This window comes from Magnolia sinica, chromosome 2, assembly GCF_029962835.1.
Source record: "Magnolia sinica isolate HGM2019 chromosome 2, MsV1, whole genome shotgun sequence".
Classification (NCBI taxonomy): Eukaryota; Viridiplantae; Streptophyta; class Magnoliopsida; order Magnoliales; family Magnoliaceae; genus Magnolia; species Magnolia sinica.
The window spans coordinates 140057806-140064288 of NC_080574.1; the positions used below are offsets into that span (position 1 = coordinate 140057806).

General features: G+C 40.3%; 1 non-coding gene across 1 annotated transcript; it reads right to left on the reverse strand.

Moving 5' to 3' along the window:
- Positions 1-232: 232 nt before the first annotated feature.
- LOC131238280 (small nucleolar RNA R71) lies at positions 233-339 on the reverse strand. The gene has a single exon (XR_009167685.1). It is a non-coding gene; the product is annotated as a small nucleolar RNA R71 (small nucleolar RNA).
- Positions 340-6483: the final 6144 nt, after the last annotated feature.

Sequence of the window (6483 nt, forward strand, 5' to 3'; positions counted from 1 at the left end):
ATGGACTTGAATCAGAAAGTCCATATTTACATTGAAAGAGTTCGATGAGATTATAGCTACATTATATTTTCCTAATGTATCTGAGGATACAATCAGGCTGAAACTCTTTCCTTTTTCCTTAAAAGAGAAGGCTAAGACATGGTTACATTCATTGCGTCCTAGATTCATTGGCACATGGAACGACATGTAGAGGGAATTCATAAAAAAATTCTTCCCACATCATAAAACGATTACCCTCAGAAAAGCAATCATGAACTTTGCCCAAAAGGAAGATGAAACATTCTTCCAATGTTGGAAAATGTTCAAAGATTTGGTCAGTTCATGCCCACAACACGGATTTGAAACGTGGCGCATTACAAATTTTTTCTATGATGGACTGACATCTTCCATGCGCCAAATGGTCGAGACAATGTGTAATGGAGAATTCATTAATAAAAATGTTGACGAGGTATGGGATTACCTCGATAGTTTTGCTGAAAAAACACAATCATGGGACTATTACCCAAAGTCGAACACCACGTCTAGGCCGACTCAATTAAAGGAGAAAGGTGGATTATATCTCTTGAAAGAAGAGGATGATCTCAAGTGTAAAGTGACTACGCTCATAATGAAAGTTGAGGCCATGGAAGGAAAGAAGGATAAGGTTAATGAAATTGTTTGCGGCATCTGTGATTGCAACATTCACACAACTGAAAACTGTCCTACAATACCTGCCTTTCGAGGAGTGTTGAATGAACAAGCCAATGCCGTAAACAACTATCAAAGACCTTTTACTGGACCTAACTCCAATACGTACAATCCTGGTTGGAAAAATCATCCAAACTTTAGTTGGAGGAATGGACAAACGGCTACCCCTCAAGGTTTCTTCAATCAAAATCCAAATCAAGTGAAACCTCAAGAGGAACCGGTTTAAAATTCCATACAAGAGCTGGCTCAGGCAATGCGGGGAATTACAGATTTTATACAAAAGATAGATTCTCGTATGACGGTTATAGAAAAGGGGATGCTTCCTGCACAACCTCTCCCCAATCTTAAACCGCAGTACGAGATTAGTGATCCCAGCTCTTCAAATCAGATGAGGCACGCTAAATCCATCATCACTCTTAGGAGTGGAAAGATCATTGATAAAACTCTTCCGGTTAGGCCCGAAAAGCCTCAAGAACCAGAAGAGGACAACAATGATGGATCTAGTGATGCCCCACAAAAATTAAAACCGGAACTTCTAGAGAAGCCAGTTGCCCCGTTCCCCCAATGGTTGGTTGCACTAAAACGTCTTTCTAACTCTCAAGATATTCTGGAGGTGTTGAAACAAGTGAAAGTTAACATTCCTCTACTTGATGTCGTGAAACAGATTCCTTCATATGCCAAATTTCTGAAAGACTTATGCACGACCAAAAGACAGCAAAGTATTCAAAAGAAAATTTTCTTGACTGAGAAAGTGAGTGCCATCCTGAAATAAGACGTGCCGCAGAAATTCAAGGATCACGGTAGCCCAACTATATCTTGTGTAATTGGGAACCATCGAATTGATCACGCACTTCTTGACTTAGGAGCGAGCGTCAATCTGATTCCCTACTCGGTATACAAACAGTTAGGTTTGGGCGAATTGAAACCCACCCTAACCACACTACAACTCGCTGATCGCTCTGTTCGTGTACCAAGAGGGATAATTGAGGATGTGTTGGTCCAAGTTGATAGATTTTACTGCCCCGTAGATTTTATCATCTTGGACACCGAACCTATCAATAACATGAGCAGTCAGATCCCCGTCATTCTTGGTCGCCTATTCCTTGCCACTTCAAATGCAATTATCAATTGTAGGAATGGTGTCATGACTATATCTTTTGAAAATATGACATTGGAGTCAAACATCTTTTTCAATAACGGCAGAAACTTAGAGGAGGATGACAATTTTTACGACATTAACATGATTGACTCTTTCGTGGAAGATACGACACCTCTAACCTTATCCTCTGACCATCTAGAGACGTGCCTGGCCCACTCCCATGATTTGGATGATGACATGATTAGGGAGATGTGCGCCTTGCTTGATACTGCACCGGTACTTGAAGTTAATCGGTGGAGGCCACAATTTGAAGAATTGCCACAAACCGATGTAGTGCCTCTACCGTCTAACCTCAAGCCATCGAAGCTTGACCTAAAACCTTTGCCCTTTGATTTGAAATATACCTATTTAGGTCAAGATAAGACATACCCGGTAGTGATCTCTGCCCACCTAGAGAAAGAACAGGAGAGTATGCTCATATCTACTCTCATTGAGCATAAAGGAGCCCTGGGATGGATGATAGCGGACCTCAAGGGAATCGATCCCTCGATTTGTACTCATCATATGTATCTTGAGGATAATGCAAAAACCGCTCGGCAACCACAACGTAGACTAAATCTAAACATGAAGGAAGTGGTTAAGGCCAAGGTTCTTAAACTATTGGACGTGGGTATTATATACCCTATATCTGATAGTCAATGGATGAGTCCAACTCAAGTGGTCCCTAAGAAGTCCGAAATCACCATCGTAGCCAATGCTAATAATGAACTCGTGCCAACTAGAGTCACTACTAGTTGGAGAATGTGCATTGACTACAGGAAGTTGAATACCATCATGAGGAAAGACCACTTTCCTTTACCATTCATTGATCAGATCCTAGAAAGGTTAGCTGGTTATTCCTATTACAGTTTCCTTGACGGGTATTCGGGTTACAACCAGATAGAGATAGCCCCTGAAGACCAGGAAAAGACCACATTTACATGTCCCTATGGCACCTTTGCCTACCGAAGGATGCCATTCGGACTATGTAATGCCCCTGCCACCTTTCAGCGATGTATGCTTAGTATCTTTTCTGATATGGTGGGGCAATATCTAGAGGTCTTCATGGACGATTTTTCTGTTTACGGTCCATCTTTCAGCAAGTGCTTGGAAAGTCTTAAATGTGTACTGAAAAGATGTGAAGAAAAGAACTTGGTACTTAATTGGGAGAAGTGCCATTTCATGGTTCAGAAGGGAATTGTCCTTGGGCATATCATCTCGTCCAAGGGAATCGAGGTAGATAAGGTAAAAATCGATCTTATCTCTAATCTACCTCCACCTAAGAACATCAGAAACGTGCGATCTTTCTTAGGATACGCAGGATTTTACAGGCGATTCATAAAGGACTTTAGTCTCCTCTCTCATCCTTTATGTAATCTTCTTCAAAAGGATGCTCCGTACGAGTGGACTGAGCAATGACAGGAAGCTTTTATCAAGCTTAAGGGTACGTTAACCACTGCACCTATCATGCAGCCACCCGACTGGAGCTTTCCTTTTGAGCTTATGTGCGACGCTTCTGATTATGCTCTTGGAGCGGTTCTAGGCCAGAGAAAAGATAAGAGACCCTACGTCATCCATTACGCGAGTAGGACTTTAAATCCGGCCCAAGTGAACTACTCAACTACGGAAAAGGAACTCTTAGCTGTAGTGTTCGCCTTGGATAAATTTAGGTCCTACTTGATCGGATCCAAGATTATTATCTACACAGATCATGCAGCACTTAAGTATCTTCTTTCTAAGAATGATTCTAAGCCCCGTTTGATATGATGGATCCTTATACTCCAAGAATTTGATTTGGAAATTAAAGATAAAAAGGGAGTAGAGAACGTAGTGGCCGATCACCTTTCTCGCCTTAATACCTCTGATTCCCTTGAGGCGACCCATATCAATGATATGTTCCCTGATGAACAACTGTTCAGAGTCTCCCATTCTCCTTGGTTTGCTGATATTGCTAATTATCTTCCCACAGGTTCCATACCGACACAGTGGACTGTGCAAGATAAGAAGAAATTCTTCACCGAGGTGCGTAACTTTTTCTGGGATGATCTTTATTTATTTAAATATTATCCAGACCAAATCCTAAGGAGATGTGTACCAGACGATGAGCATCAGAGCGTCATCTCCTTCTGTCATTCACAGGCCTGTGGTGGTCACTTTTCTGTTAAAAAGACCATGGCCAAGATTCTGCAGTGTGGCTTTTACTGGCCCACTATGTTTAGGGATGCTCATGAGTTTTGCAAAGCTTGTGAGCGTTGTCAGAAATTAAGAGCATTGTCTCGTCGAAATATGATACCTTTGAATCCCATCCTTATTATTGAAGCATTTGATTGCTGGGGCATCGATTTCATGGGACCATTTCCCCAATCGTTTGAAAATCTGTATATTTTGCTCGCTGTGGATTATGTCACTAAATGGGTCGAAGCGATTCCATGTCGAACTAATGACCATCGCACGGTCATTAAATTCCTAAAAGAAAACATCCTTTCTCGATTCGGAACGCCTCGAGCCATCATTAGTGATGGGGGCTCACACTTTTGTAATAAACCATTTGAGAGCTTAATGAAGAAATATAGTATCTCTCATAAGGTGAGCACCCCGTACCACCCACAGACAAGTGGGCAAGCTGAGATTTCTAATAGGAAAATTAAACACATTTCGGAGGAAACAGTTAACCCTGATCGTAAGGATTGGTCAATCCGATTGACCAATGCCTTATGGGCATACCGTACTGCCTTTAAAACCCCTATTAGAATGTCTCCCTTTAGACTTGGCTATGGGAAAGCTTGTCACTTGCCTGTGGAGCTGGAACATAAAGCATACTGGGCGATCAAAAATCTTAATTTTAATTTAGACAACGCTGGCTCGCAACGCAAACTTCAATTGAATGAACTCGAAGAAATCCGGAATGATGCGTACGATAATTCAAGAATTTACAAGGACAAAATGAAAGCATTTCATGACTAACACATTTTGCGAAAATCATTCACGCCCGGTGGAAGGTCCTTTTGTACAATTCTCGATTACATCTCTTTCCGGGTAAGCTTCGATCTCGTTGGACCGGCCCTTACATTGTTGTTACTGTTCTTCCTCATGGGGCCGTTGAGATAAGAGATCCCGACAATGGCAAGGAGTTTAAAGTCAATGGACATCGATTGAAACTATTTGTCGAGAAATTTGACTCAGAGGACATGTCCATGCCCCTGACTGCTCCTGTTTACCAGGATTGATCTCCTAGTCTGATGGAGGTATAGGTAGGTTTATCGCTTTCATAGGACTAGGGTAATTCCTTTATTTGTTTGGCTGAAGACGGTAAACTTAGCACTCCTGGGAGGCAACCCAGCTCTTCATTTCATTTCATTTTTATCATTAGTTAGTTCAATGTTTGTGGGTAACATTACTACAAACCCTCACGAGACTACAACTCGTCCACTAGGGGTAACCTAGGGGTTTAAAGGCTTGTTGCATACGCTAAATGCAATCGAGAGTACCTACGAAAGTGGTATAAGTAGGATTTTATTTTTATTTTTGTGTTGCCTTCTCTCTCGTGCTGACCGACGCTCATGCTGCGATCTCTTGGAAAGTGTCTTTGAATTCATCATCCAGGTACTATCTTCCCATCACTTCATATTTACTTTTCGTTGTCCTAAGTGCATTGCATGCTCATATCATTTACATTGAGGACAATGTAGATTTTAGGTTAGAGGTGGGAGATTAGGTTTCTTAATCAGTGTTTTCTTAGTCTTGAGCAGAAATTGTGAAAATTTTTAAATTTTTTTAGAATTTCGTATGAATTTGAAGTGATTTTGATAGCTATCTTGGATTTAGAATTACAAGATAAGTGATGTTGGAATTTATTACTCTTGGATTCAACTATTTGTTAGATTTCACAGTTAAGTTAGAACTATTAATCCATGATTAGAAGTTTTAAACATTGATTAAATCATAATTTTACATGTCACATCTCGCTTACACATTAAGGTTTCATTCGATATTGAAGGATTAATTTGGTGATCACTAAGCTTGAAAGGAACTAACCTGAGAAATTGAAATGATTGGGGAATGGTCTACACCATAGGTTTGCTCCCTATAGGTGTAGATTTAATTCCCTATGAATGATATGAGAAAAAGTTAGGTGTACAGTCTTTACCATAGGTTTGCTCCCTATAGGTGAGGATTCAATTCCCCTTCTTGGCGTTACTTTTAATGAAAAAAAAATCAAATATTAAAAGAATAAAAAGATAATGTGTAAGCCAAGTTGGGTTATCGTGAATTCTCTTATTGGTTACCAATAATATCCTTAAATAGAGAGGTGAATCTTAATGTTGACAAGTCGAGATTAGACTATACATCCATGGAATTCAATATTTGGAATTGTTCTAATTAAGGGATTAATATTTGAACTTGATTATGAAGTTTACTGTGAGCTTGATTTTAGGAGAAAGTAATGCCAACAATCATGAATCGTAGACTTCTATTTCTGGATTATTTTTAAAAATCACTCGAGTTTATAAAATGTGTTCTGTAATTTTCAACTTATCTTCCGCATACTTTGCTCGGGACTAACAAAATGCTGGTTGGGCAGTGCAACAGAATCATCCTCAACAAGCTCGGGTGCACTCACTTGCAGCCGAGGCTTCCGAGATAGCAACCGCAGTACT